The sequence below is a fragment of the Carassius gibelio genome, chromosome B22 (assembly GCF_023724105.1).
Source record: "Carassius gibelio isolate Cgi1373 ecotype wild population from Czech Republic chromosome B22, carGib1.2-hapl.c, whole genome shotgun sequence".
NCBI lineage: Eukaryota > Metazoa > Chordata > Actinopteri > Cypriniformes > Cyprinidae > Carassius > Carassius gibelio.
In genome coordinates this window covers 14352831-14379765 of record NC_068417.1, presented here as the reverse complement: position 1 = coordinate 14379765, position 26935 = coordinate 14352831, and the positions used below count along the sequence as shown (strand labels likewise).

Here is a 26935-nt window from a genome sequence, read left to right as displayed (position 1 = left end):
CAGGCAGGAAATGCAGATTCGCTACCCTCGGATTACGAACCATGGACGGGGCCTTCCGCCAAAGAAATTTATAATTGTGCTCGCTGAGCTGTCAATAAATGTATGCTTCGTACATTCCTCTATCTCCCGAGTCTTTCTGGTAGAACTGGAGGTCCAGTTGTTGATATTATGGTACCAGATACATAGGAGTCGCTCATTTTTCAGTTTAAGGCAGTTCAACATTGAATTCAGTCATGTCATCAACCAGCTTAATTCAGTTGAAATAGTATCTGTTCAATCAAGTCAACTGTATCGCTGGAAATTAAGTGACCCCAACTAATGCTGGGAATACACCAAAAGATTTTTTTCACATCTTATAAGATTTTCACAATGTGATAGACCACAAACATGAGGATAAAAAATCTTGCTTCCGTTTTCCATCATCTAGATTTATGATTGGATATTGTTTAGATTCACATGATAATCTCCAGAGCGTGAGCGCATTTGTCCTAGGGATTCCCCCCACACATTAGGATTTCTGATCGTAAATATTAAACATGTTTAATATTTACGATTCGCGATCAGGGTGCCTCCAACGTTCTTCCGATCAGGTTCGGACACTCTTAAGACACCTCACATCAAGAGAAAATCTGATAAGATCATCTGTAGAACCATCAAGATAATCAGGACATAGCTAGGATGGTCGGAAGTGGGAAAGCCCAATATCTGCCCAATTATCTTTTGGTGTGTACCCAGCATAAGCAAGCCTGAGGCGACAGCGGCAAGGAACCAAAACTCCATCGGTGACAGAATGGGGAAAAAACCTTGAGAGAAACCAGGCTCATTTGGGGGCCAGTTCTCTTCTGACCAGATGAAAGCAGCAGTTCAATTCTAGGCTGCAGCAAAGTCAGATTGTGTAGAAGAACAGTCTGACTTTGCTGCAACCTGGAATTGAACTGCTGCTTTCGTCTGGTCAGAGGAGAACTGGCCCCCAAATGAGCCTGAAGGTTTTTTTCTCCATTCTGTCATTTAACTGAACAGAGATGACATCACTGAATTCAAGGATGAACTGCATTTAACTTTGCATTATTGACACACTGTTTTCCTAATGAATGCTGTTCAGTTGCTTTGATGCAATGCATTTTGTTTAAATCACTATATAAAAAAAGGTGACTTGACTGTGCTGATTTAGTTACTGCTTTGACATGACTACTGAAACTAAGGTCCGTCTCCAGAATCACACCAAGATTCCTTGTCAAGTCAAGTTATGCATTCACCTTGAGAACTTCACCTTTGTTTCCAAATGCAGTACGTTTTTTTCCTTGTTTAACTGAAGAAAGTTCTGGCCCTTCCGACTGTTAATTTACATGAATGGGTGCACTTGGTGCGCAACGATTATCATATACCTTACAGCTGTAAGATATTGGGGCCTTAAATGTCCTAAGAAAACATCTATCAGTAATCGGCGTAGAAATCCTGAATCATCAGACCCGGACATTTCTTCCATTCTCGATGATCTTGGGCCCATGTCATGCGTTGCTGGTCGATGGTGTGAGGGTTAGTAAGAATTTGACCATAAAGTTTTCAATTTTTTTTTTTTTCACTAGCACAAGAAGAAACTAGTCACCTACAGTTGAAACACTCATGCTCATTCATGCATTTTTTCCACCCATTAGACTAAATTTAGAAAAGTAACCACAGCTGGTTTGAGTTTGACTCAGAAGATAAATCTCACTAAAGCCAGTACTGTGAGATCATACATTTTTACATTTGTATTCTGTGTTTTTCCATTCACTTTTGAATAAATAAACAAATGTAAAATCACTGTGTTTCATAATTCACAAAAATATCATTCTACTTTTAGACCTTTCACACAGTCGAGTAACTACACTCTCAAAATAAAAGCTGTCACTGAGGCAGTAATATGAGGCCTTAACCTTTTTATAAGAACAGATGATATTTTTTATCCATTAAAACCAGTATAAATGCTTAAAGTGAACTATTACATTATATCATGTGCAAATGCAGGATGTGAACTAGGAGGGCCGAAAACAGTCAGGGGAGGATTCACACAACACTTTAACAGTTTTGCAGTTAGATCACACACTGAACCACTGAAGAAAATGTTTCACAGGTTTGTCTTGTTCTGTTTTTGCTTCAGGAGTCTGACTGGTAAGTCACAATAAAAAAAAAAAAAAAATTAATAATAAAAAAAAAATAATATATATATATATATATATATATATATATATATATATATATATATATATGTGTGTGTGTGTGTGTGTGTGTGTGTGTGTGCGTGCGTGCGTGTGGCTTTTTTTTTTCATTTCAGAGTAAATTAGAATTTGAAAATGTTCATCTGCTGTTAGGTACCAAAAAAAAAAAAAACTTAAATCATGAACATTGAATATAATATACAATAGCTTCTAATTTTAAATTCATGGTTATTTTGGAGTTAGGAACTTTACATTAAAGTTTACAGGTCTATAATGGAAATTCCGAGTGAATTAAAATGTTCAGAAAGTGTGAACTTTCCATTGAGCTGCTTTCAGATATCTAAATATATATCAGGCTACATTTGTTTCCTTTTAAAAATAAATTTCTAATATCAACATACTTCTGCAGCTATCATAAAGGTCTACAGATGTCATGGAAACTAATTAGTACAAATGTGCAGGAACTTTATAGTGCATAGAAGACTACCCAGTGATCTAAAATATATAATTTATATATATATATATATATATATATATATATATATATATATATATATATATATATATATCACAATTAAAACTGTATTTACAATCTACAATAATGATCATGTATTTATTTTCAATAAATTACAAAACTTTAAACATTGATTGCCCTCCACACTTAAAAACAAATTAAAGGTTAAAGATGTGTTGCCCCAATAAGGTATTTCATTTGAATATCCAGTGTATTTCTGTGTGTTTAAAACTGAAATTTTTCAATCAGATCGTTCTTGTGATAGAACTGTTGCATTAAGCTTCTGTGAAAGGGGCTCGGGGTTGTTGTAGCTCGTTATATAAAGTTTTTCTCCTGTTTCATAAATTATGCTGCAATAAACTCTATTAATTGCTATTTTAAATCTGTAAATGCTGTATCAGTGTTTTCTCTGTCTGCTTGATTCTCTCTGTACTGATAACAGTAGCGGGTTTCTGCTGCTGCTCTCAACTTCACTCAACTTTGTGTAAATGAAGCTGATTTCAGGATTTGTAAACCATCAGAGGATTTAATCCATGTCAAATCTGTTCATCAGGTGTGTTTGGTGAATCAGTTTCAGTGATGGAGGGAGATTCTGTCACTTTGAACACTGATCTTACTGAAATACATAAAGGCGATCACATAGTGTGGAAATATGCGGCGGGAAAGTATAAAATTGCTACAATGACCAAAAATAAGCAAAACATCTCATCTGATGTTCTTGACGGGAGATTCAGAGACAGACTGAAGCTGGACAATCAAACTGGATCTCTAAACATCACAAACATCACAACTCAACACGCTGGAGACTATGAAGTAGAGATAAGTCGAGCAAAAGAAACATCCAAAACATTCAATGTTTCTGTCTATGGTGAGCAGAGATCAATTGTCAAAATGTTCACATAATCTATTTACATCGTAAAATATTTATTTATTTTATATTTTGAGATGAGAGAAACATTCAGTGACCGTTAACACACTGAACACTCATTCTTTACAAAATTACTTTCACAAAATTAACAGATTCACTACAATTCACAATTATGAGAACTAGAGAATTGTGTGACAGCTTGAGACCGCTGTTTTCATATTCATCATATTCTTTCATGTTTTTTTCAGCTCATCTGCCTGTTCCTGTCATCAGCAAAGACTCTTCACAATGTTCTTCATCATCATCACAGCAGAATTGTTCATTGCTGTGTTCAGTGGTGAATGTGAGTGATGTGACTCTCTCCTGGTACAAAGGAAACAGTTTATTGTCCAGCATCAGTGTGTCTGATCTCAGCATCAGTCTCTCTCTACCTCTGGAGGTGGAATATCAGGAGAACAACAGCTACATCTGTGTGATCAACAATCCCATCACAAACCAGACCACACACCTGGACATCAGCAAACTCTGTCACACATGTTCAGGTACAGCAGAGCTGATATATGTGTTTATTTAATGATCTGATCTCTGTCTTCTGTTGTAGGTAAGACTGATTTAATCACTTACATTCATGACTGTCTTTCTTTTACTCTTCATCAGTTCCTCCAGTCTCTGTGTCTCTGATAGTGCTGATCTCTGCTGCAGCTGCTGCTGGATCTCTGTTGTTTGTCGCTGCAGTCATGATCTGCTGCATCTGTAAGAAACACAGAAAAACTGGCAAGTATTATCTTTCCTCTATAAACAAGTAAAATAATAAATAATTATTTAATAATATGGTCTCAATATTTTAGCCAATGGATAGCCTTATTTTGAAATTTAAGTTAAATGATTCTCAGAATTTTCATTGTTATAATAAATGTACAATTTACATTAAATAAATTGCTTTTTCAAACATCACATTTGTATTTGATATATGTATAAATTAGTGTGTGATTTATACGTCTCCCTTAATGTAATGATAAACACTAATGGCTAATTATAATTGTTAATGCCATTTCAAAAACCTTTGAGTGTTACTTTGGTGTTAAATTTGAAAGCCCTGATAACAACACAGAGGCTGTGAAGAACCAGATCTAATAAAGACTGAGTTTGTGGTTTTAATGCATCTGTCTTTGTTAAAACAGTTGAGACTTGTGAAGAAGAGATCACTTACGCCGAGACGACATTCTACAAAAGAAGCGCACAGAAAACAGTAAGACAATTTTTGTTAATTTTGTATCTGTATAATTGGTAACACTTAACAATAAGGTTTCATATGTTAACATTAGTAAATTTATTGACTAACCTGAACAAACAGTGGGCAATTAATTTGTTACAGTATTTATTAAAATTACAGTTGTTCACTGTTTTGTTTTAATAGTGCATGAGGAAATATTTAATTTGATATTAAGATAAAAAATGCTGTAGAAATATTGTTCATTATCAGTTCATGTCAACTATAGTAGTTAAGCAATGCTAACTAATGACAACTTACTGTAAACTATTACCTTATAATTTCAATAGAGAGTCTGATGTAGATCAGTGTGCACTTTTGATTTTGTCTCGCTAATATTTAAGTCAATATCCACTAATAAAAAAAAAGTACAAATAATCATGTTCTGGTAAATCACAGACATTATGACTTACTAAATTCAAAGTATGAGACAAAAAATTCTAAATTATTAGAAAATCAATAACAAAGTGTTAATAATGAGACTTACAAGTTAAAATTCTAATTGAAAATTCTGAAATTATGACAAGTAATTTTAACTTGCATATATATCATATGACTTTGTTTTAAATCACATAATAAATTTTGACTTTGATGTCACTTTTTATATAATTTACAAGGGCATTATTTATTATTTTTTATCCCTTGTTGTATTGTCACCATAACTACTTTCTGTTTGACAGTATATTGTCCCAGTAATAATTGTGGTATTATTGTAATTTTAAGACCATGCTAAGCCACTGAATATATAATCATAATATAATAGCATAACAATACAAGTAGTGCATGCATAGTATTGCATCCACAAGATGTTGCAAAAGACACATTGGTCTAATGCACGTTTCCATAGAAAAAAACAACAACAACCATAAACAATTAATAAACAGCACAAGCAGAATTCAAAAATGTGAAATCGCATTTGTATGGAAAACACTATAGGGCCTCAAATGATGCCTTCTTTACACCTGTCTGCATTTTACAAATATTGTGCGTGAACTCAGGCAATAATGAGCTTTCATAGCGTAATAATCTATCACAAAACCACACAATGTGTGACTTGGTACTACTACTACTTGGTACTACTACTACTACTACTACAAAAAATATATATTATTATTATTATTATTATTATTATTATTATTATTATTATTATGTTATACATTTTTTTTACAGAAAGTCGAAGAGGATGTGGAATATGCACCGATCAAAATCAGAAGATGATCAAACTTCAGTGTTATTCTAAGTACAAGACTCTTATTGTCTTATGATTTTCATTGGGAATCTCCCATCATGACTTCAGACACTGTGGTCTTATGGATGAGCATTTTCACTGCAGCTTTTCATGTTTGCAAAACATAGATGCAAACTATCCATCCAGAGGTGATAAAGTAGACTCTGCTGTGGTACGGATTATTTATATCTGTACAGAAATGTGGTTTGATCTGTGCATCAGAATGTGTCTACTGCTGGATGCTTGTATTTGATGTCAGTTTGTTAGTGTGTGTCTGAGGTGTTAAAAGTGTCTGTTTGCATGTGTATTTGTGCAAGTGTGTGTCTAAGGTGTCAACAATACATCTGTGTGAGAGTGTGCCGTGTGAGTGTGTCGTGCGATTGTGTCTGAGGTGTCAATAGTGTGACTGTGTGAGTTTGTATGAGGTGTCAATAATAGTCTCTCAGTGTGAGTGTGTCTGAGGTGTCAGTCTGTGTGACTTCTGCTCTACAAGGAAGCTAATTTACTTAAAAATATGAAAGTCATTAAAGGGATCATGAAATAGATTTAGTTTTTTATCATTTTAAAATGTTCCTTTCCAAACCTTTCTCAGAAACAGACTGTTTTTAAGGGGCGGGTCTTTTAAGGCTTCTCAGTAATCAGCCGCTGTTATGATTGGCTAACATCACTGCATAGAAAAAACATGATCAACGCCCCCACACTATTACCTTTTGAGTGTTTGTCATTTCCAGACATAGCATGATGAAATCATTTATGCAGTCAGATCTAGTACAGCTTCATCTTTCAACAAATGTTTCTAATGAATGAATATAAGATACAAGTTTGCCTTTATTCTAATTATATGACCAGCACCTGTGTGTGTATATATATATTATATTATTATTATTATTATTATTTTTCAATAGCACAACAGGACTTGGACTTCTGTCCATAGGTAAAACAATGGTTGAAATTTAAAGTGTCAGATTTAAGATAATAACCAGATCTCACCTGAAGTTTCCAGTGATCATTGTAAAGATCAGAGAAATGCTGACAGCTCAAGATATCTGCTCCAGTTCCAGCTGTGTAACATCATCTGAGGATCAGGAAACACAACATGAGTGATGGACTGAAGGAGTGTTATCCAACGATACTCGTCCTTTTAATTTTTAGTAGCAAAAATCAATATCAAATACGTGGTTAGTGTGCGAGTAATGGTTAATGTTAGTTCATACTCTAGTGTGCTCTGAGTGGGTGGTTGTTTACTGGTCAAAAAACACCACATGACTAATATGATCAAGTCTGTGTCATATTCTGGTCTGTAGATATGTCTCGGGTCCCTTTTTGTCTATTGTTGGCTGATTCATCGTCCAGCAGTAAGGTCACTTTAAATAGCAGCACATCTCTCCTCAGCAACATACAGAAACACGGGACTGAAACATTTCATTTCATTTCATTTTATAAATGATAAATAGGCTACACCAGCGTTCATTTCGAAGAGAGACAAAAACGCTACATATGAGATGCCGATTTATGAAATCGCACAAAACAGTTTTTCAGTCAAACAAAGAGCATCAAACGTGTCGAGGATTGCATGCTACATGATAATAAAACATTAATACACGTGTGCAGTGACAGTAAATAACCCTCTCTGTTGTTTATTACACCCGCAACAGCACTAGCATCCGTTCAGATTAATCTGTATTTTTATTTATGTGTGTCTGCAAAACGCTTGTTGTTGCGTTTTACATAAATACCATCCCGCATCAAGTGTATGTGTCTTCCCCTAATGTGTCTGCAACCTAAAAACCGTTAGAGAAATCAGATAAACACAACACACCCACAGAAACGAAACTAATAAACTGTTGACCACCACTAGAAGACGAGTTTCCATTTATTCTTCTACTGTTTATTGGCGGTTGGCACATTTCCGCCTCCAACTGGCATGGAGTGTGGACAAGAACGTCTACAAATCCGAAGCAAGTTGTTTTAAATATACTATCAATTAGCTTCTCTAAGGTATTGAAACAATTAATTAACAATAAAACACCTATACTCTGACTCCTGCAGATCGGTAACTTCTTTCTTGTGATAGTAAATCACAGCAGCAGCTGCAGATACAAGCAGCACCAGAACAGCAGCACTTCCTGCTGCAGCAGCTGAAGATAATAATAATAATAATAATAATAATAATAATAATAATAATAATATGTGCTCAGTTTACTATGCAGAAGCAAAAGACACATAAAAAAAATATATATATATATATATTTTTTTTAAGATGGAACATAACCACCATTTTTACAAAAACACATTTTGTCTGATTTTTATATCAATCTTAATAAGGGATGGCCTTATCATATTTCGTGCTACTAACTGTAGGAATGCATTATTCAGGTTACGCCTTAATGAATTAATGAATTTTAAGTTTCCACCAAACATCTAAGGGAGCTTATTCTTTTTCAAATGGGTTCAAAAACATAAACACTTTCAAATATATATATATACCTGATCATTGTCTCCACCAGTAATGCAATGATATAAATCCAAGTGATAGAAATGAAGGCCATTTATCAAAGGTAGGGCACATAAAAGTGGACTTTAATGCAGCCTCAAGAGGAAAATCATGAGAGCTTAGGGTTCTGCTGCACACACAAAATGCCTATAGGTCTCCACCTACTGGAGTAAGATTGTTACCAGCAGAAAGAGTCACTGAATCAGTGAGAAATATTGTGTTATTCATTGCATCTTTACTGCACTTGATTAACATTATATTAAATCATATTAGACATATATTGGATATTAGATTATATTATAGACACTGTATTAGACATCTCTGCCAAATTACAAGACTACACATTTTGAATGATTAAACAACATTGATAATATTGTGGTTTCATTGCAAACTAAGGCAATGACTGCTAAAAGAAGATAATTTAATAATTGGTTTTACATGACAAATTCTTATCAAATCAATGAATGCAACCTTGTTGAAAAGAAGTTTCTTACTTGACAGTTTTCCCATTCGTATTTTAATGAATTAATTTTATTTGTCTGTAAAACTTTTCCAAGGAGGGAAGGCAGACAGGAGGTCAATAGCAGCAGAAAAATAAGAAGCCCCTCACCTAAGATCTAAACATACATAAAACAAATGGCCATTTTCACAACACTAAATGTCTAAACAACAGTTCACATCAGATTTCTTAAAGGGACAGTTCACTCTTTAATTACTCACCTTCATGTCCTTCCAAACCTGTAAGACTTTTGTTCATTTTCAGAACACTAATTAACATTTTTTTATGAAGCTACAAAAATACTTTTTGTGAGTAAAGACTACAGCTAAAAGAACTACTTTATTCAACAATTCTGTTGAATAAAGTAGCCTTCATTATGGAGAGTACCATGCTTTCCTCTGAACAAAAACAAGGCTCAGTGCATGCTTGTTCTACTTCAGCAACACCACATACATGCATTGTTTACATGCAGATCAAAGCATGCACATCTGTTGTGGTACTCTCCAAAATGGCGTTACTCTCCAAATTGTGCTACGAAGATGAACAAATGTCTTGCAGGATTGGAACATCATGAGGGTGATTAATTCATGACAGAATTGTAATTTCTAAGCCTTTAAGTAAACCAACTGAAAGAGGTTTCAATTTGACCCAAAAACTGAGCTGCTCATGCCTGACATCACACTTTCAGAAAAAAAAATTATACAATAGCTTTTCCTCAGATACCTTTTAAAATCTTTCTAATAAGTACCATTTATCTACTAATATGTCAAATTTATGATACTAATATGTACCTTTGATGTACTAATATGGCCTCTTACAGTACATATGAAGTCTTACATTTTGGAAGGGACAGCTTTTGCACCTTTCTGAGAAAGCAGTAAGGCTGTAGACATTTTTGGGTTCACGTCATCAAACTTTTTCCCGGTTTGAGGGTGCTTTCACACTAGCACTTTTGGTGCGCACTTGGGTTCGACTGACAACAAAGTTCATCCAAACTAGTGTGCACACCTGCAAACGGTATCTGAGTCCGCTTAAAACTCCTGTGCTGGTGATATGAATGCTATTGTATCCAGTGTTGGGGTTAGTTATGTAATCAGATTACTTTTTTTCAAATAACTAGTAAAGTGTTTTCCTGTTTAATGACTGACAAGTCTCTTGTCCACATACTTTGAGAAATCGGTAGTACAGAGGCGTTGTGTGTGCTGTGTCAACATGATGTAGTTTTAGACTAAATGTGAATATGCATTAATTCATCCCACTCTCAAAAAGAAATTTTATTGCTAAAGAGTGTTGAATCCTCTTCTCCTGTGTTCTACTCTACAGATATGAATTTACTTTTTCATTTAGTCTGAGGTTTATTCATTACACTTTTTGGTGTGACAGGGTTTTTATATTTGCTATAAATATAAATTCTTATATTAGAGACAATCAAGCCCTGCTTATATTTAAAAAGTAACATGAAAGTAACTCAAAAGTAACGTAACGTAAAAATATTAGTATTACTTTAGTATTACTTTTTTAGGGAGTAACGCAATATTGTAATGCATTACTTTTAAAAGTAAGCTTTGGAAACAAAACAAATGATTCAAAAACATAAATTTATAAAAGTGACAAGAGCAATGTTATGCATTTTGCCACTTATATTTTGCTACCCCTGCCACATGATGTGGTCAGCAGATCTTATAGGAATATTTCCCCCCACTGTACCACAATTCTGTTTTCACAAGTGACAACAGTGTACCAGTTCTAATGAAATGGCGAAAGTTCGAGCAAAGCATGCTAAGTTGCTAACTGTTCTGTCTTTGGTTGCACTGACGAGCACATAACAGTGTTTAAAGTCCTAGCCTGAGAGGAGACAAGAGAGCAGTGGATTTATTTACTGAATATTAAGCTGCTCACATTCCGAGTGGCAGCCGCTTTCTGTGCATGTGCTTCAGAAGCTTAAAATGATGTGGATTAAAAATGCATGACTTCAGTGTGATAGATTAATAATCAAAACCAAGATATGTTTTTTTCATTATTATTTATTTGTATTTCTTTTTTTGGCAAATTATCTAAGGTACCAGCTGTAAGGCATAGCCATATTACTGGAAAAGGGGGTGGGGAGAAGCAGCTCATTTGCATTTACAGGGACATGCACAAAAAAAGCCTGTTTCTGCTTCCACTCAAAATAGGCATTTTTAGCAATACATAATAAATGACCTGTGGGGTATTTTGAGCTAAAACTTCTGAGACCATGTTCCATGAAGATATTTTGTATAATTTCACCACTTCACAGTTAACACAAACATCTTCTACTTGTAGCTATTTGAAACAGTCAGGTAACTTTACTCTCTGTGAAAAGCTGTCACAGTAATATGAATCCTCCTAATATAACCCTTAAGCTTTTCATAAAAATAAGTATGTTGTTATCCATTAAAACCAGTAAAAATCTTAAGATGAACTATGACATTATATCATATGAAATGCTGTGCAGTAATTAGTTACTAGTAATGCAATACAGTAATAAAATTACTTTCCCTGGTAACTTGTAGTGCAACTAATTACTAATACAATTTAAGTAATAATATTACAGTTACCACTTAAAATAAATAAATGTCGAATGTCAAATGTCAAAAATCAGTTTTCTTAATCATTGTCTTGCACATGATGTCACCAGTCAAGTCAAGTCACCTTTATTTATATAGCACTTTAAACAAAACAGATTGTGTCAAAACAACTGAACAACATTAATTAGGAAAACAGTGTGTCAAAAATGCTATAATGCAACTGATTTTCATCCCAGCCGCTTCACACTTGGCTGCACCAATGCACCAAGTTAGCTTAACTGGAAGATGGAGAAGCCCACGTCATATAGTGCCTGGAAATACAGTCATTATTTCAATTTTGTTGGGAGAAAAGATGACAAAAACATCAATGTCACAAATTGTGTAGTGGTACCAAATTTTTAAGTGGGTTCTACCTTATTTTATCAAATTTTACTATGTTACTGCTTTTTTTTAAAAACACCCATCCATCCATCTTCTTCAGCTTATCCGGGACCGGGTCACAGGGGCATCAGTCTAAGCAGAGATGCCCAGACTTCCCTCTCCCTACACACTTCCTCCAGCTCTTTCGGGGGGATAACGAGGCTTTCCCAGGCTAGTCAAGAGACATAGTCCCTCCAGCGTGTCCTCGTTCTAGCCCTGGGGTCTCCTCCCAGTAGGACGTGCCTGGAACACCTCCCCAAGAAGGCATCTAGGAGGTATCCGGAACAGATGCCCGAGCCACCTCAGCTGGCTCCTCTCGATGTGGATGAGCAGCAGCTCTACTCTGAGCTCCTCCTGGGTGGCCGAGCTCCTCACCTTATCTCTAATGGAGTGCCCAGCCACCCTATAAAGAAAGCTCTTTTCAGTCGCCTGTATCCGGAATCTTGTCCTTTCGGTCATGACCCAAAACTCATGACCACAGGTGAGAGTAGGAACGTAGTTCGACCGGTAAATCGAGAGCTTTGCCTTGCAGCTCAGATCCTTCTTTACCACGACAGACAGGTACATCGACCACATCACTGCAGAAGCTGCAACTATCTGCCTGTCAATCTCCCGCTCCATCCTTCCCTCACTCTTGAACAAGTCCCCAAGATACTTGAACTCCTTCACTTGAGGCAGAAGCTCTCCACCAACCTGAAGGGGACAGGCCACCCTTTTCCAGCTGAGATCCATGGTCTTGGACTTGGAGGTGCTTATTCTAATACCAGTCGCTTCACATTCAGCTGCAAACCGTCCCAGCACATGCTGAAGGTCCTGGCCTAATGAAGCCAACATGAAAACATCATCTGCAAAAAGCGGAGATGAAATCACGTGGTCCCCAAAACAGGCCCTCTAGCCCCTGGCTGCGCTAAAAAAACCTGTTCATTATTTTTATGGACAGGATTTCTAGGCGCAGCCAGGGGTCGGTGATAAAGGGCAGCCCTGCCGGAGTCCAACATGTACCAGGAACAAGTCTTACTTTCTGCTGGGATAAGGTTGAATGCCTTTTCCAAATCCACAAAACACATGTGGATTGGTTGGGCAAACTGCCATGAACCCTCAAGCACCCCGACGAGGGTATAAAGCTGGCCCAGGACAAAAAACGCATTGTTCCTCCTGAATGCAAAGTTCAATTATCGGCCAAATTCTCCTCTCCAGCACCCTGGCATTGACTTTCCCAGGAAGGCTGAGGAGTGTGACCGCCCTGTAGGTGTAACACACCCTCCGGTCCCCCTTCTTGAAAATAGAGACCGACACCCCGGTCTGCCATTCCAGAGTCACTGTCCCCAACTGTCACGCGATGCTACAGAGGCGTGTCAGCCAAGACAGCCCCACAACATCCCTTTGATGTCAACAGCTCCCCACCTACCCCACAACATCCCTTTGATGTCAACAGCTCCCCACCTCCCCCACAACATCCCTTTGAGGTCAACAGCTCCCCACCTCCACTGCAAATAGTGCTGGCAGGGCAGCATATATTTTTTATGGCCACTCCTCCCAATCATGCCCCTTCAGGTGTTCCTGTCACTGCCCATGTCAGGGTTGAAGTCTCCCAGTAGAATGACAGAGTCCCCGGTCAGTGCACTTTGCAGCACCCCTCCCAGAGACTCCAAGAAGGCTGGGTACTCTACACTACTATTCGGCCCATAAGCACAAATGAGAGTGAGAGACCTATCCCCGACCCAAAGGTGCAAGGAAGCAACCCTTTCGTTCACCGGGGTAAACTCAAACACATGGCGACCGAGCTGGGGAGCTATGAGCAACCCCACACCAACCCGCCGCCTCTCAGCACAGACATCTCCAGAGTGGTAGAGAGTTCAGCCTATCTCAAGGGACTTGGTTCAAGAACCTAAGCTGTGCATGGAGGTGAGGCCGACTATCTTCAGTAGGTACCTCTCAACCTCCCACACAAGCTCCCATGAGGGGAGGCCCGGCCACCAGGCATTCGTATTCAAGCTCCCAGCCGTGACGTCACAGTCCTCGTTTTTTAAGAATTCATAATGGGCTTCTGAACTGCTCTTAGTCTGACCCGTCATCTAGGACCTGTTTGCCTTGGGAGACCCTACCGTGGGCATATAACCCCTGACAACATAGCTCTTAGGATCATTCGGGTACTCAAACCCCTCCACAAGATAAGGTTGCGATTCCCAGAGGAACAGAAGCTTAAAAATATGTGGCTTGCCATCAGTTTGAGCCAGATGTACTCTTCATTTATCTGCAAATTTCATGGATCCACTGACTGCAAAAATTATGCAATTTCCATTTTTTTTTGGAATGGAATGGAAAGGTAATGTAACTGGATGTGTAACTAATTACTGTTAACGGGGCGCTGTAAAGGGGGTGGAGGGGGGTTGGGGGGTGTAAGGTTAGGATGATTCCAGGCCTCCGCCTGACGATGGAGAGGGCTGAGTGAATATGCTGTTCAGGGGGTCCAGAAACCATAGCGGTGCCCCAGACTGTTGGCTGGGAGTAATACGTAATAATATTACTTTTGAAATTAGTAACTAGTAATGAGTAATATATATATTTTTTTTTTTGAGTAATGAGCCCAACACTTATCAAATGCAGGATGTGAACTAGGAGGGTCGAACACAGTCAGGGGAGGATTCACACAACACTTTAACAGTTCTGCTGTTAGATCACACACTGAACCACTGAAGAAAATGTTTCACAAGTTTGTCTTGTTCTGTTTGTGCTGCTGGAGTCTGACTGGTAAGTTAAAAAAAAAATAATGTCAAGGTTTTTTTTTCTTATATTTTGGAATATTAAAGATAATAAAATGTTATGTACCAAAATAATTGTGAATTGTGTATGAATATAATACAAGACACTGTTGGGATTAGGGTTAGGAAGTTTTCATTGACATTTACAGGACCTGGAAAAGTTCATAAAAACAAAATAAAGGAAATCCCTGCAGTGTAAATGTTCAGAAAGTCTGAACTTCTTTAAATATCTCACTTTTTTTTTCTTTTTATAATAATAATAATAATAATACAGATTTAAAAAATAAATCTGCAGTTATCATGAACATCTGCAAATGTCATAAATATGTGATCTAATGATCTAAATCTCCCATTTATTAAAAAAAGTATCCAAAATATCCGATCTGTAATAATTATCATACAATAATGTCAAAAATCATTTACAATTTAAACATAGATTGTCCTCTACACTTTGAAGAGATACGATGTTTCATTATGTATTGTGGTTTTTCAGGAGCTCTAGCAACATATATACATACATGTAAATTTATAACATGAAAACAAATAGATAAGACTAAGAGAAAATAAATCTCTGAAAAGATCTGGTTTTGAAACATTATGTACAGATTTGTGCATTATGTATATACATATATGATTAATCTATTAAATAGCGCCATTGCAACCATCTCTCTATTTTGGTAACAGTTGGTAGTTTACAATAGCTGTTTGAAAGACCGTTGATATTTTACATTTTGTTTTTTGTTTCGGTTGTTCTCAACTTCACATTTGGATGAAGCAGATTTCAGGCTTGTTAAACCATCAGAAGCTTTAATCTGTGTAAAATATTTTTATTTTTATTCAGTTGTGTTTGGTGAATCAGTGTCAGTGATGGAGGGAGATTCTGTCACTTTATACACTGATCTTACTGAAATACATGAAGGCGATGACATTCTGTGGAAATTTGGAGATGGAAAGTCTCCCATAGCTAAAATAAAGAAAAGGAAACACATTGTCATCACATCTAATGGTCCTGACGAGAGATTCAGAGTCAGACTGAAGCTGGACAATCAAACTGGATCTCTGACCATCACAAACATCACAACTCAACACACTGGAGTCTATCAACTAGATATACATGGAGTGAATCAGACATCTAAAACATTCAACGTTTCTGTCTATGGTGAGTAGAGATCATTTGTTCAAATGCTCACATATTCTATTTAAATAGTCAAATATTTATTTATTTTATAATTGGAGATGAGAGTCACATTCAGCAACTGTTAACACACTAAACACTCACTCAATACAAAATGTATTACACAGATTCACAATGCTGAAAATATTCCTCTTATTCTCTCATGTTTTCAGCTCGTCTGCCAGTTCCTGACATCAGCAGTACCTCTTCAAACTGTTCATCATCATCATCATCATCATCATCTTCATCACAGCAGAATTGTTCACTGTTGTGTTCAGTGGTGAATGTGGGTCATGTGACTCTCTCCTGGTACAAAGGAAACAGTTTATTGTCCAGCATCAGTGTGTCTGATCTCAGCATCAGTCTCTCTCTACCTCTGGAGGTGGAATATCAGGAGAAAAACAGCTACAGCTGTGTGATCAACAATCCCATCACAAACCAGACCACACATCTCAACATTACTGAACTCTGTCAGCCATGTTCAGGTACAGCAGAGCTGATATATGCGTTCATTTACTGATCTGAACTCTGTATTATGTTGTAGATCAGACTGATTCAATCACTTACATGTCTCTCTTTCACTCTCCTTCACATGCTCCAGACTTTGTATCTCTGATAGTGTTGATTTCTGCTCCTGCTGGATCTCTGTTGATTGTAGCGACAGTCGGGATTTTCTGCATCTGCAGGAAACACAGAAAAACTGATCAAGAAGGCAAGTATTATCTTCTGCTTTCCAACAGGTCAAATTTGAAATTCTTCAAAAATATGTTCTAAGTATTTTGCCAACTGGTAGCCCTACTTTATCATTTAATTAAAATTATTATCATACCCAGGAGGAAAAACAAGGGCACATACATAATGCAATTAAAGTGCTCTATTTCCATGCACAAATGTTGTACTTCATTCTTGATTTCTTAATTTTCTTAATTTAAAATGATTTTTTAGTACTTCTAAAGATAAACTTAAGATCGTCTCTGTGTACTCAAATGTGCTATTTTTGGACACCATGAATATGAACTAAAATGCACTTTAACATACTATCTCTGTATTTATAAAATATATTTGGTCACCACTTGTAATACACTTGAACCATCTTTCATATGCTAGTACACAAGTGTATTACAAGTGGTGACTTTTTTAAAATACTTAAAAAACATCAATGTGTGATTTATCTGTCTCTCGAAATGTAATAAAAATTATTTTAGGAACTATTTGTGTGTGGAAAAAGTTAATGGCTCTAACTAAATCTGTTATTGTCATTTTTTAAATCTTCTAAAATCTGTTACTTTGGTGTTCAATTTGGAAGCCCTGATAATAACACACAGGCTGTGGAGAACAGAGTTTACTGGTTTTAATTAATCTATTTTTGTTAAAACAGTTGAGACTTGTGAAGAAGAGATCACTTACGCCGAGACGGCATTCTACAAAAGAAACGCACAGAAAACAGTAAGACAATTTATTGTTAATATGTGGAGTATAATTGGTAACACTTTACAGTAGGGGGTTATTTATGAACATTAGTTATTTTTTAACCAATATGAGCAAAGAACAATACATTTACAATATTATTTATTAATCTTTTTTAATGTAATAAAAAGTTTGGTTGTTCATTGTTAGTTCACAGTGCATTTGATTTTAATAATGCATTAGTGAATATTGAAATAATATTAACTAAGTTTAATAAATGCTATAACAGTATCGTTCATGTTCTACTAAGGTAGTTTACTAATGTTAACTAATGGTAACCTTCCACTACATAAGACAAAAAAAATGCTCTGGTAAATCATAATTATGACAAAATGAGAAATACTAAATACTAAAATACTAAATAGAAATAAGATTAAAAATGCTAAATTATAACATAGCAACGTTTAAAATATACAAAGTTTAAATAATGAGATTAAGAAATTCAAATTATAACTTAAATGTCGAGAATTATGTCATACTAATTTTGGCGTGTATATCATAATCTAACCTAACTATGCCATGATGTGAAAATGTTATCTCATAATTTTGAATTTATATGTCAGTTTCTGATTATGATTTAACAGAGCTATATTTATTTATTTTTCTTATTTGTCAGTTAGGCCTGTCATGATAACTAGGTAATGTACTGTCCTAGAAATAGTACTGATATTATTGGCATTTTAAGACAACTTTATGCCACTGAATATATAATGATAATATAGCAGCATAATAATGCAAGAAGTGCATGCATAATATACAGTCAAACACATCCAACTAATGCACATTTACACTGAAAACCAACGCTGGAAAACAGCAAAAACAGAACAAAAAAATGCATTCTCCCCCTCGTGAAACCCCCTTAACGTTAGCTGTGAAAGAGCATTATTTTGCGTATTATATTTATTTATGCACCAGAACAGTGAATTTCTTCTTTGTGTGGATTTGGACTTATTCTTTCATACTGGAGTCTGGAGTTGTAAGGAAAACACTAAAAAGCTTCAAATGATGTCTTCTTTTCACTTGCTGATGTCTGCTCTTTACATATATTGTGTGACAAGTCGATATCTTGATTATTGTGACAGGCCTAGGAGCAGAAATGGGCTTTCATCTATAACAAGAATCACAGCTGTATCATGCGTTTATAAAAGACTTATTATTGTTATTAATATCACTTTTATTATATCTTGTGTTATACATTCTTTACAGAAAGCTGAAGAGGAGAGTCATGTGGTATATGCACCAATCAAAAGATGATCAAACTTCAGTGTTATTCTAAGTACAAGACTCTTATTGTCACATGATTCTCATTGGGAATCTCCCATCATTACTTCAGACACTGTGGTCTTATGGATGAGCATTTTCACTGCAGCTTTTCATGTTTGCAAAACATAGATGCAAACTATCCATCCAGAGGTGATAAAGTAAACTCTGCTGTGGTACGGATTATTTATATCTGTACAGAAATGTGGTTTGATCGGTGCATGAGAATGTGTCTACTGCTGGATGCTTGTATTTGATGTCAGTTTGTTAGTGTGTGTATGAGGTGTCAATAGTGTCTGTTTGAGTGTGTATCTGTGCAAGTGTGTGTCTGAGGTGTCAACAATACATCTGTGTGAGCATGTAACGTTGCGAGTGAGTGCGTCTGATGTTTCAACAGTGTGACAGTGCCAGTGTATCTGAGGTGTCAGTCTGTGTGATCAGCATGTCATTGCAAGAATTTTTCATTTTGACTTCTGCTCTACAGGGAAGCCACTTCACTTCAAAATGCTACAATCATTAGTGCTGATTTTTGGACAAAAAGGTCTCAAATCAAGTCATATTAGTATGAAAAATGTAAATATTATATGTGCATGATGATCTCATACAGTAATCTCTCATAAAAAAGGTACAAAAGCTGTGATGTACAATACCTTTTCAAAAAGTATATCTCTGTATCTTATGGACACCTTAAGGGTGCATTTTAGTACCGAAATGGGCGAAAAGTTAATGCACTAGTGATAGATTGAAGTATTCAAATTTTTCAGTTCATTCTAACCAAAACTATTCTTAATCCAAGGTGGTTGTTGTTCTTTTTTCTTATTTTTCTTATAGAGGTTACATTTAAAGAATAAATGCAGTGTATGAATTACAATTTATGATTTGTGTTTAATGGTAGTGAATCATTTTTATTATTATTATTACATTTGTTTTGATGAGAACTAACAATTTAGATTATTTTCAATAGCATAAGAGGGCTCCATACGTAAAACAATGGTTAAAATTCACAGGTGCTGGTCATATAATTAGAATATCATCAAAATGTTGCTTTATTTCACTAATTCCATTCAAAAAGTGTAACTTGTATATTATATTCATCTATTACACACAGACTGATATATTTTTAAATGTTTATTTATTTTTATTTTGATGATTATTACTGAAAACTAAGGAAAATCCCAAATTCAGCATCTCAGAAAATTAGAATATTGTGAAAAGGTTCAATATTGAAGACACCTGGTGCCACACTCTACTCAAAACACCTGCAAAGGTCTTTAAATGGTCTCTCAGTCTAGTTCTGTAGGCTACACAATCATGGGAAAGACTGCTGACTTGACAGTTGTCCAAAAGACGACCATTGACACCTTGCACAAGGAGGGCAAGACACAAAAGGTCATTGCAAAAGAGGCTGGGTGTTCACAGAGCTCTGTGTCCAAGCACATTAATAGAGAGGCGAAGGGAAGGAAAAGATGTGGTAGAAACAAGTGTACAAGCAATAGGGATAACTGCACCCTGGAGAGGATTGTGAAACAAAACCCATACAAAAATGTGGGGGAGGTTCACAAAGAGTGGACTGCAGCTGGAGTCAGTGCTTCAAGAACCACTTCACACAGACGTATGCAAGACATGGGTTTCAGCTTCGCATTCCTTGTGTCAAGCCACTCTTGAACAACAGACAGCCTCAGAAGCGTCTCACCTGGGCTAAAGACAAAAAGGACTTGACTGCTGCTGAGTGGTCCAAAGTTATGTTCTCTGATGCAAGTAACTTTTTCATTTCCTTTGGATATCAGGGTCCCAGAGTCAGGAGGAAGAGAGGAGAGGCACACAATCCACGTTCCTTGAGGTGCAGTGTAAAGTTTCCACAGTCAGTGATGGTTTGGGGTGCCATGTCATCTGCTGGCGTTGGTCCACTGTGTTTTCTGAGGTCCAAGGTCAACACAGCCGTATGCCAGGAAGTTTTAGAGCACTTCATGCTTACTGCTGCTGACCAACTTTATGGAGATGCAGATTTCATTTTCCAACAGGACTTGGCACCTGCACACAGTCCCAAAGCTACCAGTACTTGGTTTAAGGACCATGGTATCCCTGTTCTTAATTGGCCACCAAACTCGCCGGACCTTAACCCCATAGAAAATTGATGGGGTATTGTGAAGAGGAAGATGAGATATGCCAGACCCAAGAATACAGAAGAGCTGAAGGCCACTATCAGAGCAACCTGGGCTCTCATAACACCTGAGCAGTGCCACAGACTGATCGACTCCATGCCACACTGCATTGCTGCAGTAATTCAGGCAAAAGGAGCCCCAACTAAGTATTGAGTGCTGTACATGCTCATACTTTTCAGTTGGCCAAGATTTCTAAAAATAATTTATTTGTATTGGTCTAAAATTGTATTCTAATTTTCTGAGATACTGAATTTGGGATTTCCCTTAGTTGTCAGTTATAATCATCAAAATTAAAAGAAATAAACATCTGAACTATATCAGTCTGTGTGTAATGAATGAATATAATATACAAGTTTCACTTTTTGAATAGATTTAATGAAATAAATAAACTTTTGATGATATTCTAATTATAAGACCAGCACCTGTAGAGTTTCAGATTAAGATAATAACCAGATCTCACCTTAAGTTTCCAGTGATCATTGTAAAGATCAGACAAATGTTGACAGCTCAAGATATCTGCTCCATTTCCAGCTGTTTAACATCATCTGAGGATCAGGAAACACAACATGAGTGATGATCTGAAGGAGTGTTATCCAACAATGATACAAACCTATTATTTTTAATTTAGTAACGTTAGAAGAAGAAATAGCATTAGGAAACGTGATAAGTGCAGAGTTCTGGTAAATTTAAGCACCTGTTAGTCAGGGGGTGATGCCAGAAATGTTAAGTGGGTGGTCCTTCATAAAACTGGGTGGGCAAAGTGTACCATATGAAAACTGCATATCAAATTTCCGACAGTAAATACAGCACAAAGATTCAACATTTCAACATTTACTAATACATATCTTTTATTAATTAATATCAACAAACATTAATTAATACTGTACTAAATGCATTTCTCATTGTTAATATAAGTTAAGGCATTGCCAAACGTTAACTAAAGTTTACTGTATGTAAAGCATTACCTTAGACGATGAGGCTTCGCAGATGATCTCATAATCAAGTGTCTCAGTTTTACGTTCAGAGAGTAGATATCGAGGACCACAGAAATGAATGCAGCTGTAAATATGCAGTTCATTGTGAAGAAGAGTATAAATGTATATATGTATATATATCCAGTATATATGTTTATTTTGTTCTTTCCACAAAGAACGCATCTATTTAGTGAATCAAACACTGTACTGTAGGGAAAATTAATAACTGCCCAGAATTGACCATGAAATCTCACGTTAAATATATTTTAAAGTATATAATTATATGATGTTACAGTGAAACTATACATTTATATATATTATCTTAGTTTTGATAAATAACTTACTGGGTGGGCCACAGCTGAAAACCTGTAGCTTCACTACTGCTGCTAGTGAGCTCTGTGTAACTGTTTGTGTTGTTTACTGGTCAGAAGAGCCCACATTACTGATACGATAAAGTCTCTGTCATATTCTGGTCTGTAGATATGTCTCGGAGGGACTTTTCACCCGATTCCTCCTCGAAAAACATAAGTCTGGTCACTTTAAATAACAGCACACCTCTCCTAAGCAACACAAGGGAACACATGAATCATTCGTGTCTGGAACACACTGAAACTTTGCGGTAAAGTTGTCACACTTTTTAAAAGTGACACAAGGGCGCTATGTACACCCCTCCTTGTGTACAGCGATGCCGCCCGGTTTTATGACGTCACGCAAACATGAGCGGTGGTCACATAAAACAGTCTTACAGTCAAATAAAGAGCATCAAATGTGTCGAGTATTTCATGCTGCATGATAATAAAACATTAATACACGCGTGCAGTGATACTAAATAACCCTCTCTACTGTTTATAACACAGATCCGTCTGCTAAGTATCTTTTCGTCTGTTTGTGTTTGTCTTTTGTGATTGTTGGTCTGCAAAGCTGTCATGTTGTTGCATTTTAAGTTAATATCATCCATCATCAAATGAATGTGTCTCCACCTAATGTGTCAGTGTTGTTAACCTAAAAACCGCCAGAGAAAGCAGATAAACACAGCCTCAGAAACGAAACTAATAAACTGTCTGACTAGTACCGCTTCTTCTTCTTCTTCTTCTTCTTCCTCTTCTTCTTCTTCTTCTTCTTCTTCTTGGGTTTAGTGGCGGTTGACAAACGAGCTGGAGCATTACCGCCACCCACTGGTAGGAAGCGTGGACCAGCACGTCTACAAGACCTAAATACAATGTTTAAAATAAATTAATAATTAAATTAAATTAGCTTCTCTAAGGTATTGAAACAACAAATTATCAATAAAACACCTGTTTTGTGACTCCTTTAACAGAAAAAAATTAAAACCAGTGTATTTTCGGGGTTTTTTTTTTTTTTTTTGGGGGGGGGGGGTAATTTTTTTAATTATTATTACTTTATCTGCACAGTCTGCCCTTGCTATAAATTGCCAGACATTATATTAGTACATAAATATGCATTTGTATTAGAGCGCCATCTAGTGACAGAGTGTCAAAATCAAAGAATTCAGGTATTTATTGAATCAGGTGATTTAATGTTATCACATGAACATACAGATACCTTTCAATCTATTGTTGCTTGTTTCAGGATGAAACTTTGTATGCACAGATCATTTAAAATATTTCAACAGCTTATTAAAACCCTGGCAGTGTTTTAGTGTAAATGAAACAAAGTCATCTATGATGTCCAGCTCTTATTGATTTATATTTGGCAAATTTTTACGCAGAAGTGGCTAAACATTTACACGACAAAAACATATCATGATGCACTTATACATTTATCTAAATCTACAATCCTTAAAAAAGGAAAAGGTCAACACTAAAGGCAGACATGGTTACCTAATCTCAGTCTAACTATGAGAAATCTCATTAGCAGCACTCCATCGTTTGATTTTAATATCAATTCAGTTCTGATTAGTGGTTAAATATGTTGCACTGTATGTTGGGGTTTTATTCTCCTAAAAAAAAAAAACCACAGATTTAGACTTAGTTATTTTACGTTTGAATGCCAGAGAAAGTGATGCTCTGTAATTAAAATAGCTAATAAACAGCAATAACTCACATGCAGATCGGTAGCTACTTTCTTGTGATAGTAAATCACAGCAACAGCTGTGTGTATATACAGTAATATTAGATCATATTAGACATATATATGGATTAAAATTAAAATATATATATATATATATATATATATATATATATATATATATATATATATATATATATATATATATCCAGTAGATGAAATAAACTCACAACACTGTAAATAGTAGCAGCACCAGAAGAAACTCATCACTTACAAAGTTGTCTCTGAATGCCCAGGGTCACTGACTTATGTCTGGAGACTGAAAACTAACCGCTGCATGGTTTCTTCTTGACTCAGAAGATAAAGCTTGGTAAATCCAGTACTTTGGGATCAGAACATTATTATAAATTTGTATTCTGGTTTTTCAATTCACTTAAATTTAGAATAAATTGACATAATTTTAAAATCCTTGTGTTCACCATGAAATGTAGTTCAGTTATAATTCACACACAATATTCTTCTACTTTTAGTCATTTTACAGTCAGATAAGGGAAGACAAAATCTGTCACTGTGGCATGAACCCTTCTAATATGAACCCTTTACTTTTTGATAAAAATGAAGAATATTTGTATCCATAAAAACCAGTAAAAATCTTAATAAGGGTTAGATTAACTATAACATTATATCATGTGCAAATGCAGGATGTGAACTAGGAGGGTCGAACATAGTCAGGGGAGGATTCACACAACACTTTAACAGTTCTTCTCACACACTGAACCACTGAAGAAAATGGTTCACAAGTTTCTCTTGTTCTGTTTGTGCTTCAGGAGTCTGACTGGTAAGTTAAACTTTTTTTTTTTTTTTTTTCATTTTGGAGTAAATTTACAATTTTCAGCTGCTGTAGTGTACCAACATAAACATGAATATTGTATGAATATACCATAAGATCTACTAACTCTATTAACTTTATTTTAACTTTTTGTATTAGGTGTGTTTTGGAGTTAGAAACGACATTAAAGTTCATGAAGAATAATGGAAATCCCTACAATGAATGTAAATGTTCAGAAAGTGTCAACTTTCTGTTATGCTGCTTTCAAATATCAGGCCATTTTTGTCCTTTTAAAAATACAATACAAGTATCTAAAATAACCAGCGCAAATTAAACTGTACTTTCAATCCGCATAAAATTATCATGTATTCATTGTCAATAGATTATGAAAATGTAAACACTGATTTCCCCTTTGCACTTTACAAAAAAATAAAGATGAACGATGTTGCACCAATAAGCATTAATCTTTAATCTAGATTAAATCAAGGTTTATTTTATAGTTTCTGTTGCACCAGACTTTAAACTTCGGAATAAAACTTACATTTAAACCACCATTACATATAACTCCTGAATGCAAAAGTTGTTGCTGTTTATATCTGGGATTCATGCATTGATGTGTTTAATTCATTAAATAGGAATATTATAATAATCTACTGTGTTTAAAACTGACATTTTTGAAACATTAAGTTTCTGTGAAGGGGGCTCGGGGTTGTTGTAGCTCGTTATATGAAGTTTTTCTCCTGTTTCATAAATGATATACTCTATTAATTGATATTTTAAACATATTTCCAGCAATCTGTAAGTGCTGCTTCAGTGTTTTCTCTGTCTGATTCTAACTCTCTCTGTACTGATAACAGTAACGGGTTCATGCTGCTGCTCTCAACTTCACTCAACTTTGTGTAAATGAAGCTGATTTCAGGATTTGTAAACCATCAGAGGATTTAATCCATATCTGTTCATCAGGTGTGTTTAATGAATCCATTTCAGTGATGGAGGGAGATCCAGTCACCCTGAACACTGATCTTACTGAAATACATGAAGGAGATCACATAGTGTGGAAATATGCAGCGGGAAAATCTAAAATTGCTACAATGACCAAAAATAAGCAAAACATCTAATCTGATGTTCTTGACGGGAGATTCAGAGACAGACTGAAGCTGGACAATCAAACTGGATCTCTGACCATCATGAACATCACAACTCAACACGCTGGAGAATATGAAGTAGAGATAAGTCGAGCAAAAGACACATCCAAAATATTCAATGTTTCTGTCTTTGGTGAGTAGCGCTCAACAGTCGAAATGTTCACATATTCTAGTTACCAAATTAAATATTTCTTTATGTCGAGATGACAGAAAGTTTCAGTGACCGTTAATGCATTAAACACTAATTCAGCACAAAATTAACAGATTCACTACAATTCACAATTATGAGAACTAGAGAATTGTGTTTATATTCATCTTATTCTTTCATGTTTTTTTTAGCTCGTCTTCCTGTTCCTATTATCAGCAGAGACTCTTCACACTGTTCTTCATCTACATCTTCATCAGAGCAGAATTGTTCATTGTTGTGTTCAGTGGTGAATGTGGGTCATGTGACTCTCTCCTGGTACAAAGGAAACAGTTTATTGTCCAGCATCAGTGTGTCTGATCTCAGCATCAGTCTCTCTCTACCTCTGGAGGTGGAATATCAGGAGAAAAACAGCTACAGCTGTGTGATCAACAATCCCATCACAAACCAGACCACACATCTGGACATCAGCAAACTCTGTCACACATGTGCAGGTACGACAGCGCTGATATTAGTGTTTATTTACTGAGCTGATCTCTGTCTTCTTCACTTACATTCAAGTCTGTCTCTCTTTTACTCTTCTTCAGTTCCTCAGATTTTGATGATTTCTGCTGTTGTTGGGTCTCTGTGGATTGTGACTGCAGTCGTGATCTTCTGCATCTGCTGGAAACACAGAGAAACTGATCAAGAAGGCAAGTGTTATCTTATTTTAAACAGGTACATTTTGAAATAATTCTTGAAAAATATGTTATAAATATTTTGCCACCTGATAGTCCTATTTTATAATTTATATTAAAATGATTTAATTTAAAATTAATTCATAATATTTAATAATAAATGTCTATTTGTGTATAATGTCTCTGAGCAAACTTCTCACTCGCACGGTCCATTTAATCTTTAATCTTGATAAATGATAACTTTTGTTGTGCTTCTTGAACTTAAATGCTGA

At 35.8% G+C, this 26935-nt stretch overlaps 4 long non-coding RNA genes across 5 annotated transcripts; 1 reads left to right on the top strand and 3 right to left on the bottom strand.

Moving 5' to 3' along the window:
* Positions 1–4640: 4640 nt before the first annotated feature.
* Positions 4641–6623, top strand: LOC127987177 (uncharacterized). The gene is made up of 2 exons (XR_008161088.1): positions 4641–4829; positions 6021–6623. It is a non-coding gene; the product is annotated as an uncharacterized LOC127987177 (long non-coding RNA).
* Positions 6615–7957, bottom strand: LOC127987181 (uncharacterized). Its single transcript, XR_008161091.1, has 3 exons — positions 7898–7957; positions 7069–7153; positions 6615–6745 (listed from the first exon to the last, which is right to left on the bottom strand). It is a non-coding gene; the product is annotated as an uncharacterized LOC127987181 (long non-coding RNA).
* Positions 7958–10121: 2164 nt separating this feature from the next.
* On the bottom strand, positions 10122–26579 carry LOC127987173 (uncharacterized). 2 transcript variants are annotated; one of them, XR_008161082.1, is made up of 8 exons: positions 26541–26579; positions 22184–23049; positions 21831–21924; positions 21560–21612; positions 21326–21410; positions 16544–16656; positions 13484–16352; positions 10122–13444 (listed from the first exon to the last, which is right to left on the bottom strand). It is a non-coding gene; the product is annotated as an uncharacterized LOC127987173 (long non-coding RNA). The 2 variants fall into 2 exon arrangements; XR_008161081.1 differs by having other exon boundaries at positions 13484–16282.
* LOC127987183 (uncharacterized) lies at positions 23685–24727 on the bottom strand. Its single transcript, XR_008161093.1, has 3 exons — positions 24142–24727; positions 23904–23950; positions 23685–23799 (listed from the first exon to the last, which is right to left on the bottom strand). It is a non-coding gene; the product is annotated as an uncharacterized LOC127987183 (long non-coding RNA).
* Positions 26580–26935: the final 356 nt, after the last annotated feature.